The following is a 10,263-nucleotide window of genomic DNA, read 5'->3' on the forward strand; positions in this document are numbered from 1 at the left end:
CAGAAGGAGGAGTACATGAAGGTAATTTTCTATATTCTTAAGGCCTTGTTCTTAGTTTCGTTCATTTGATTCGTAGGCGTAGCGCTCAAGTTTCTCTTTACTGACTTAGGTGCCCCCAAGATGGTGTGCTGATAAGATGGATTATTGGGAGGCGTTGGTGGATGAGTGGTGCTCAGACGCATGGCTGGCCATCCACAAAGGTGCCAAGGACAAGCGTGCCCAAATGAGAGGTGTGCCACACCATCAAGGCAACGCCAACTTATATCAATACGGGCGGAACTGGGTATGTGGTTTGCTTCATGATTCATGCAATTCATTATGTCATGCTAGCTAGAGCCCTTTAATTACTAATACTATGTTCCTCTCTTTTAGGCAGGATACAATATGACACCGGTGCCAGACATGTTCGACCTTTGTGCCATGGCCCATACTGCCCCGTTCAAGAAGGCCAAGGCATTCTCTACATCTGACCTAGATCATCCAGAGAACTTCACCAACATCTCCTCCCACAACAAGCGCGTGAAGTACAGAGATGAGGGGAAGGCGAGGAAAGGGGAGGACTTTAAGCCGAGCGAGCCGTTTGATCCGGAGCTAGTGATGATATCTAGTGGCAGGAGATCCCATGGCTCGATAGCCATTGGAGATGGACTTATCCGTTGTACTTGCACTCTCCCAGAGATCAAGGTGCGCCAAACGAGCTCAGATCCTGAGATAAGGCCTCGTCCACGGCCAATCAAGCTCGCCTTCCAGGTTAGTTATACGGACTCCAATTTCTTTCAAGCATTACATTGTGTGTGCAGCCATTGATGATTACAATGCTAACGAGGAGTGGTGTTGCAGGCTGCTCTTCATACTGAGAGAGATAGAACCCAGACGCTTCTGGCGGAGAGGGAGCTGGAGTTGGAGGAGAAGACGGCAAAGTTGATGGAGGAGGAGAGGGCACGGAGTGACATGCAGAACCATGCCATGTACGAGCTCCTCATGGTAAGTTTCTTCTGCATATTAGCAAAATCATGCACGTAATGTTTGTTTCATTACTAAGTAGTATGACTAACCCGTGAAAACAAAATGTGCAGTCTGTGTGCCAGAAGGCCGGCCAGACCCCTCCGCCGATGCCAGAGATTGCTCCGGGGACCACGGTGCGTTTAATTTGAATGCTCATTGGTTACTAGTATTAACATTTGTGATAGAGGCGAAGGTGTCCCGATGTTTCGATGAGATAGATATCGTTTTCTGTGGGAGTCGACTTTGACGATCCAACTACGAACGTGCGAAGACGTCGCGCCTTAGTAATTGCTAAACCAACTTCCGAGGTTATTGACCACGCCGGAGCACGATCAACCTGACCACGAGGGTCTATTTCCTGCGAGCAAACGAAGAACAAGCAAGAAACTGAGATTGCAATCTGGATATTGCGAATAAAAGAGGAAAGCTTTATTAATGAAGGTGGGGTTCTGTGACGTCTTGGTCTGGTCGTTGGACACAAACGAAGTACGCGAAGTTACAGCTATGGCAAACTTTTAATCTAAACAAAATCCAAAGTCTAACGATGCCCTAAGGGCTGTATATATGGAGGAAGAGGGGGGAATTTCGTGGCCCTTGGAGGAGGGGTCCGAAACCAACCGTAACTCTTGTTTCCCCACACATATGGACTCTAAAAACAGCCTATACTTAACTATTTCGAAAATACATGGGCCTAGCCCAATAATAAGGTGATGCAACACCTAGAATAGCCTCTGGAAGAAATTTATGAAGTGGCATCTTGTATATTTCATCCAAGGCTTCATGCACCCCTTACAGTGGCTTCAAAGTCCTGAAATCATCACTTGTAACTCCATTCTTGATCCCCTTGCGCATGCTATCATCTCCATGCTTGAACTTGCTCCAAGGTTCATCTTTCTTGTCCAAGCTAGGCCCTTCATTTGTAAGCAAAACAAATGTATCCAATTTATGCAGCATCATATTCTCATGAACATTAGAATCGTTACCAAGAAACGAAAGTACCTGATAATTCAATTGGCGTGCGCGAACTCTAGTGATTGGTCCAATACGTATAGCAGCAGGGGTTGTGGGTGTAACAATGGTATTGATGTCCTCATCATCCTCCCCTTCTTGAAATGAAGTCGTCCTCGACGGAAGCTCATCTTCCTCACCCAAATAAGGCTTCAAATCTGCAATGTTAAAAGTGGGATTAACCCCAAAATTTACAGGCAGCTCAAGTTTATATGCATTATCATTTATTTTCTCTAACACCTTAAAAGGACCATCAGCACGTGGCATTAGATTTGATTTGCGCAAATTAGGAAATCTATCCTTACGCAAATGTAACCAAACAAGATCTCCAGGTGCAAACACAATATGTTTTCTACCCTTATCTCCAGCAAGTTTATATTTAGCATTCATACGCTCAATGTTTTCCTTAGTTAACTCATGAATTTTTAAAATCAATTCAACACGTTCTTTAGCATTAAAATTAATCTTCTCCGAAGATGGAAGAGGCAACAAATCAATAGGTGCACGAGGTAGGAAACCATACACAATTTCAAAAGGGCACGTCTTAGTAGTAGAATGCAATGAACGATTATAAGCAAATTCAATATGAGGCAAGCATTCTTCCCACATTTTCTTATTATTCTTCAAAACAGCCCTAAGCATAGTAGACAATATTCTATTGACTAATTCAGTTTGTCCATCAGTTTGGGGGTGACAAGTAGTACTAAAAAGCAGTTCAGTCCCCAACTTAGCCCATAAACATCTCCAAAAGTGGCTAGAAATTTAGTATCATGATCTGAAACAATAGTATTTGGCACACCATGCAAGCGAATAATTTCACGGAAGAACAAATCAGCAACATTAACAGCATCATCACTTTTATGACATTGTATAAAGTGTGCCATTTTCGAAAATCTATCCACGACAACAAATATGCTATCCTTCCCCTTCTTTGTTCGAGGTAAACCTAAAACAAAGTCCATAGATATATCCTCCCAACGAACACTAGGTACAGGCAAAGGCATATATAAACCATGAGGATTGAGTCGTGACTTAGCTTTTTGACATGTAGTGCAGCGAGCAACAAAACGCTCAACATCCTGTCTCATCTTTGGCCAAAAGAAATGTGTAGCAAGTATATCCTCCGTCTTCTTGACGCCAAAGTGTCCCATTAATCCTCCTCCATGCGCCTCCTATAACAACAAAAGACGAACGGAGCTAGCTGGAATGCATAGCTTGTTAGCACGAAACACAAATCCATCGTTAAGAACAAACTTGTTCCAAGTTCTCCGTTCCTTACAATTCTGCAATACATCTTATTCAGCATCATGCACATATTGATCTTTAATGGTCTCCAAACCAAATATTTTAAAGTCAAGTTGTGAAAGCATAGTATAACGACGAGACAATGCATCAGCAATAATATTTTATTTACCTTCTTGTGTTTAATGACATAAGTGAAAGTCTCAATGAATTCAACCCATTTAGCATGTCTACGGTTTAGTTTTGCTTGATTTTTAATGTGTTTCAAAGATTCATGATCAGAATGTATAACAAATTCCTTGGGCCATAAATAATGTTGCCATGTTTCTAAGGTCTGAACAAGAGCATATAATTCTTTATCATAAGTACAATAGTTCAGACTAGGCCCACTCAATTTTTCAGAAAAGTATGCGACAGGTTTGCCATCTTGTAATAACACACCTCCTAATCCAATTCCACTAGCATCACATCTCAAAAGTCTTATTAAAATCAGGAAGTTGAAGTAAAGGAGCATGTGTCAACTTATGTTTCAATACCGTGAAGGCTTCTTCCTGTGCAGTACCCCAAACAAAAGGTGCATACTTCTTTGTAAGCTCGTTGAGAGGTGCAGCAATGGTACTGAAATCTCTCACAAAACGCCTATAGAAACCAGCAAGGCCAAGGAAACTCCTCACTTGTGTGACCGTCTTGGGTTGCGGCCAACTCTCAATAGCTTCAATCTTGGCTTTATCAACTTCAATTCCCTGTGAAGTAACAACATAGCCAAGAAAATATACTAGGTCGGTGCAAAAGGTGCACTTCCCAAGGTTACCAAACAAACATGCATCACGTAAAGCAATAAAAACAACACGTAAATGTTTCAAATGTTCCTTCAAAGATTTGCTATAAATCAATATGTCATCAAAGTAAACTACCACAAATCATCCAATGAAAGCACGTAAAACTTCGTTCATTAATCTCACTAATCGTCAACCCGTGCAGTTGCACGGGCAAGCATCATGAAACTGTCGTTCTTGAATAAAATATCTTTCAAGCCAAAATTGATAGAAAGTTTCTTATGAAAGAACTACAGTCGGGAAATTTGTATTTGAATCAATAACCAAGTGTATTATACTAATGGATGAATCATTCACCGATTTTCATACTTACCAGGTGATATTTAACCTACACGTGGAAGGCCCAATTCATTTACTAATGTGCTCAAAAAGCCAACCACACACCATTTTGTAGGAATTCATTTGACAACTTCGCATGCTAGTCCAACAGTATTGACAATCATCAGAATGATGTTTTAAGAAAATGCAAGTAACGTTTCAAAACAAACACACATGTACACAATTGGCACTAGATTGCTACTTGTTTCAATTAATACCAAGCCTCACACACACACACACACACACATGTCAATTTAGAGGCCAAGCACAGTTGATGAAAAGACATTTATCCATGTATGGATATAATGATACTTATTTATTTGCATGATTTCATCCTCTATTTGTTGTTTTTTACCTGCTCTATTTATTGTGTAGATTGATGTTGCTAATTGTTGTACCATGAAAGAGTGAGAGAAAACAGGTACTTCACTTGAAGCAAAACAGACTGAAAACATATATTGTAAGTGATATTTGAAGGATATTACCTGCACACAATGAATTTTTTGTTTACATGAATGCAACCACACCAAGAAAACCCTAGTTGTACTGAAATTTAAACATTTAGTTACGAAGCACAACTTCAAGGGTGCATTAAAATTCAGACGACCATGTCATATAATTGGAAAAGTGAGATACATATGCATACGGGAACAAATATTATATTAGTAGGTGAGGGCAAGAAAACTGGGCGCTTCTTAATTTCCATGCTTATTTGTGTTCTGAAATTAATTACTAACCAATACTTCATTCTGCATTTTAGACACATATTTTTTGGAACTTTTTGTTATATAATGAACATCGAGCAATCGAGCAAAATGATAAGGAAATGTATCATCTCTTTTTGATAGCTTATCAATGCGTTCCATAATTATTATTTTTTACGGAGAAGAGAGTGCTAGTAAAATAAAATAAAACTATAGTAACTAAATGTATCTTGCTGTAGCATTTTGATTTAATCTTAATACAAAACATAGTCAGATGATCTGTAATAGAAAACATATATGTACACTTTTTTTTCAAACTCAACATGCGCAGTTCATTAATCTGTCCGAGTCCTTCAGCTTACTTTTACCAATGCACTGTTGACGGACAACCTCGATCGAACCCATATGATATTAGCTAAGGGGATCGTCGTGTGATTCTGTTATATTTCTCCAGCTTACCTTTTTTGAAGTGCCTCCACCATCGTGGATGTATTAAGGTTGTCAGAATCAACATTCAATTAGTAATGGGTATTATGCAGTGTACGAAAATTGGTATTCTAGCAATAGCTAGACTGGATCAATAAGCAATATAGATTTTCCCCAATGGCAGTGTTCGAGTGGCTACAAGTCAGCGCCTCTAGTCTTCATTCACAAAGACATAAAACTCCAGCTAGAGCAATTTTCAGCCATGCATCCTCTCAGTAGAACAATAGCTGGAAAATGTAACTTTCTTAATAACTGTACATCAATACCACAAATACACATTTAGTGTGACGGATTCCAAACATAGTACACATTCCCCTCTCCAGTTCATCTTCAAATTATGAGATCAGAAGAAACTAAGATTGCAAATTATGCTGTACCAATCAGGACACATTTATTGTTGAAAACTATATACATGGATGACCATGCGGCCAGAGCTAGCCCTCAGTAACAATAATCCAGTTCTCTTTTGTTGAAAACTATATACATAGATGATCATGTGACCAGAGCTAGCTCTCAACAACAATATCTAGTTCTCTTTTGTGTGTCGCTTTCTTAAAGAAAAGTTGAATTGCTCGTTCCTATATCTATGCCATTACAAATGAGAAGACTCCATGTTACCTGGTGTTTATCAAGTCAAAAAAGAATGGCATTTAGCACGGAAGGCTGAAACTTCTGGGCATCAATCTTGTGTACAGATGAATTATGAAGCAAAAGATACAGACTGCAGAGTGAGAAATGACCAACGTAAAACAATATAATTTGTGTACTGTCAGAATGAAACACTGAAGAACCAATATACTCCCTCCATAAAGAAATATAAGAGCGTTTAGATAACTAAAGTAGTAATCTAAACACTGTTATATTTCTTTACAGAGGGAGCACTTCTTATGGTAATAATTCATATCCAAAAAAGTAATCGATGAAGGGGGAATCTGACACTAATTTAAGCAGACATTTGAATAAAACATATCAAAGAATTATCCAACCAATTACTGCAATGGGCTTACTGTCAGTATACACCTTACAAGGGCTAATTAATTATGAGAGACCTTAACGTCTCAAAAAGCTTAATGCCTAGAAATTTTCTATCCCTAGAAAGAAAATAATCACAGCTTGTACTTAGTAACACACATAAAAAATGCAGTCCAGTCGATTTCATTTTGACAGAACTACTGGTGAGCATGCCATTCAGCTGTCGTATCACTAAAAGGTAGCAGCCAATGGGACCTGTAGAAACCTATACATGTAGAATAAAATAGCATCCAAAAATTGTATCATAAAAGGGAACTGATACTCAGGCCAAGATAAAGCTTACATCACGGCCACACACACACGCTCAGTCACAATCAGCAAAGTCGGCCTGTGAGAGGAGCTTGTGTATACATATTGGACACTACCTGGATACATATAGATTATTGCGATGGAAGTCTCGGGCGTAATGTGGAGATGGATGGTTCAAGCAGAGCGACAACATGTATACATGTCAATTATAGACAAAGAAAATAAAAGTGGTTACTTATCTGAAATGGTAACCCACAACATTTTACTCATGCTGGAGGACATAAATCGTTGCATACTTATCAATTTCAGTTACTGTTTCAACTCGAAACATGCAAGCGGAATTCAGAGAATAGATAATATCGCCATCATTCAAATGCACGATTAAAAAAACTGGTATGAAATTGAAAGATTTCTGTTAACTTAGAAAATCAGAATATTATTGTCAGAGTGCAACATTATTTTAGTTTACTAAAAACCAAAAAAATGCTTGATCATTCAGAACTTCTTTGGAAGTCAAGTTAAAGTCAAGGTGGATTAATCTTCTTAGGAGAAATGACCAAGTATATGTGCTCTATTTTGTCTTCAGTTTAGGTTCTAGATTAACTGATTAAGCCGTCTATGCAAGTGAACATACAAAAGACTGGAGAATTTCAAATTAGATAATCTAGTTATCCAATCATAGCATGAAATCAATCGAAGAATCAGTCCAAAAACAAATATAAGAGCATGTGCACTGCAGAGGGAAACAATGTATCTATACATTGATTTCCCAAAAACAAATGATGTAATTATGTGGCAATAGGAAGATGGATTCCGGGAGGTAGAAAGCTATGGAGAAGCGAACCAACACTATACGTACAGAAGCAAAAATTGAAGTCGAACCTGCAGCAGCAGGAACAGTTACAATGTGATCAATGACGTGAATTGGAGGTAGTTAAAGTCATATAAGGACTATATATCCTATTTGCAACCTACTTAAAAATAGTATGGTAGTGATTAAGTTTTCTCACATATTGTTTTTACAGTTCCTAGTCTAGAGTACTATTTGGAAAAGTAGATATAGTGTCACGCATGTACACTAAACATTGTGCTGCGCACAATGGAACACATAAATCTGTTAGTTTCGTAAAAACATATTTAGCTGACAATATTCGGATCATTATCAATGTATATACCTCCCCGCTCTAAATATGCAAATCACTAATAGGGCACACTGATACATATTTTTGTATAAGTTAGCATCTCTAAAATCTAAACACTGGAACTCCAAAAGAAATAGCATATTATCACGAACGAACCTAGGAAATATGGATTCCATGGTTACATTTGCAGGGAAATTTCATATGGGTGTTTAATAATAATAAAAACATAGATTTGGATCCCTTTTCAAAAACAGTACGTGTATGTGCTGTAAATAGAATTTATATAACTCAAGTACGCCATACATCTAGCTTAATTTTGCATGGGCAACAATTTGAAAATCTTACTGCAGATCTGCCAAAGATAGATCATACACATTATTGGAAATCATTTTGAGAAATCTAGGAAGTTTGTAAAACTTAAAATGTCAACTTAGCCTTTTGTAATCCCAGAAGAGAGAATTAATAGATATATATATACCACTACCATGCGATAATCTAACAATTAGCGTTTACTCGGGAGAAATAACATACAACGTCGAAGTTCATTCCATAGGAATCGTCAACTATTTTTGTTGTCTAACAAATGGTCGCACGGGAAGACATGTGTAAAGCTTCCTGTGTAAACAGTTAATGTAAATTGGCTGGTTGACAGTTGATGTGGATGTAGTTTAACAGAAACTTGCTGCATGGTGCCACTTTAGGCGAGATCACATTCTAGCTGGTTCTCACCCACTCACCCAAATGTATAATCTGACGTACAGAAGTGATGAAGATAGATAGAAAAAAAGGCCTGTTGTTGTTGATGAGATGTGATGGATTAAGCCGACTTGTTATGGGTTATATGAATTAAACGGATGGAGGAGTAGGGATTTAACAATGCAGGGTGATTTACCAGTGGAGTGGGGCAGGAATAACGGGAGACGGATTCGAGTAGGGCTTCGATTGTAAGTTGTGGTGCCACCAGTCCAACGTAATTCCTCAACTTGACGGCCTCAAGTACCAACCGGGGCCTCCTTTCTTGAAAACATCATGCGTACTACACCTCCTCATATGATGCATCAACCATCTATATTTAAAAACTTGAAATAAGAAGAATTCTAATGGTTGGATGAGGAGAAATTGGTTTGCATCACTGATCATAACATTGCAATGAAATACAAGAAGGAGATCTGTATACATGGAACTCCAAGAATAACAATGCGAGTTTGATAAATATACATAGTGAGAAAAAATACTAATGTTACAACAAAAATCAAAAGCTCAGATAGAGACCTAAAACACAAATTACTAATCCCCGCAAAAACACAAATTATTAATGCTATTGTGATGCAACCTTTTTCAGATCAAAAGAACACCCAGATCCGGCATCTTTTTCTAGATCAAAGAGGCACATCAATCTAATGGAAAATAGAAACACACATGGCTTACCTGAGATCATCACTACGGTCCTGGATATGAAAAGTTGAAATAAGAGGAGATTTAAAGATTTGACAGGGGCGGGATTGAGAAGAGATTGGGTTGCAGCACGGATGGCCGGTGACCTGCAGCGGAGAACAAAGAGGAAAAGGGAGCCGGCTGGGCGCGCGGCGACGGAGTACCTCGGGGCGCGACGGAGGCTGAAGCTTCTGCTCGTCGGCCATGAATGGGAGCGCCGCCTAGGGCATGGAGAGCAGCGGAGGAGGAACAATGGAGGCAGAGGAGAAGACGGGTCGCCGGCCATGAATGGGAGTGCCGCCTAGGGCATGGAGAGCAGCCGAGGAGAAACAATGGAGGCGGAGGAGAAGACGGGCCAATGGAGCAGACATTTTTTTTGTATTCTGTATTATAAAAAAAGAGGAGGCGTGTGTAAAAGTTTGCCCGGCTGGGATTCATCCGATGACTATGTAGAATACATAACACAGGGATCGGATGGATGATTTTGCAAAATTTTGTGACTGGCATGTCAATTTTGCCCTAGGATTATATGAATCGATCTCCACCGTAATAATTCGGTCCCACCAGATAAACGGCTCTTAATTACCGTTCAATGTGTGATTTTACAAGGAGTCTGTAATTAGTATAGGTATAGATAGATAGATAGATAGATATAGATGAAAGTACTAGGTGCATTAGTTAATCCAAAAGGCATGACTAACCACTCATATAATCCAAACTTAGTTTTAAATATTGTTTTCCATTCATCTCCCAATTTCATACGAATTTGATGGTATCCATTATGCAAATCAACTTTGGAGAATATTG

General features: G+C 38.9%; 1 long non-coding RNA gene across 2 annotated transcripts; it reads right to left on the bottom strand.

Moving 5' to 3' along the window:
- Positions 1-5,965: 5,965 nt before the first annotated feature.
- Positions 5,966-9,850, bottom strand: LOC125531323 (uncharacterized). Of its 2 annotated transcripts, none has more exons than XR_007293156.2 (2): positions 9,621-9,850; positions 5,966-9,088 (listed from the first exon to the last, which is right to left on the bottom strand). It is a non-coding gene; the product is annotated as an uncharacterized LOC125531323 (long non-coding RNA). The 2 variants fall into 2 exon arrangements; XR_007293157.2 differs by having other exon boundaries at positions 9,451-9,850.
- Between the last annotated feature and the right edge of the window lie 413 nt (positions 9,851-10,263).

This window comes from Triticum urartu, chromosome 5A, assembly GCF_056163025.1.
Source record: "Triticum urartu cultivar PI428250 chromosome 5A, HENAU_Tu73, whole genome shotgun sequence".
Lineage (NCBI taxonomy): Eukaryota > Viridiplantae > Streptophyta > Magnoliopsida > Poales > Poaceae > Triticum > Triticum urartu.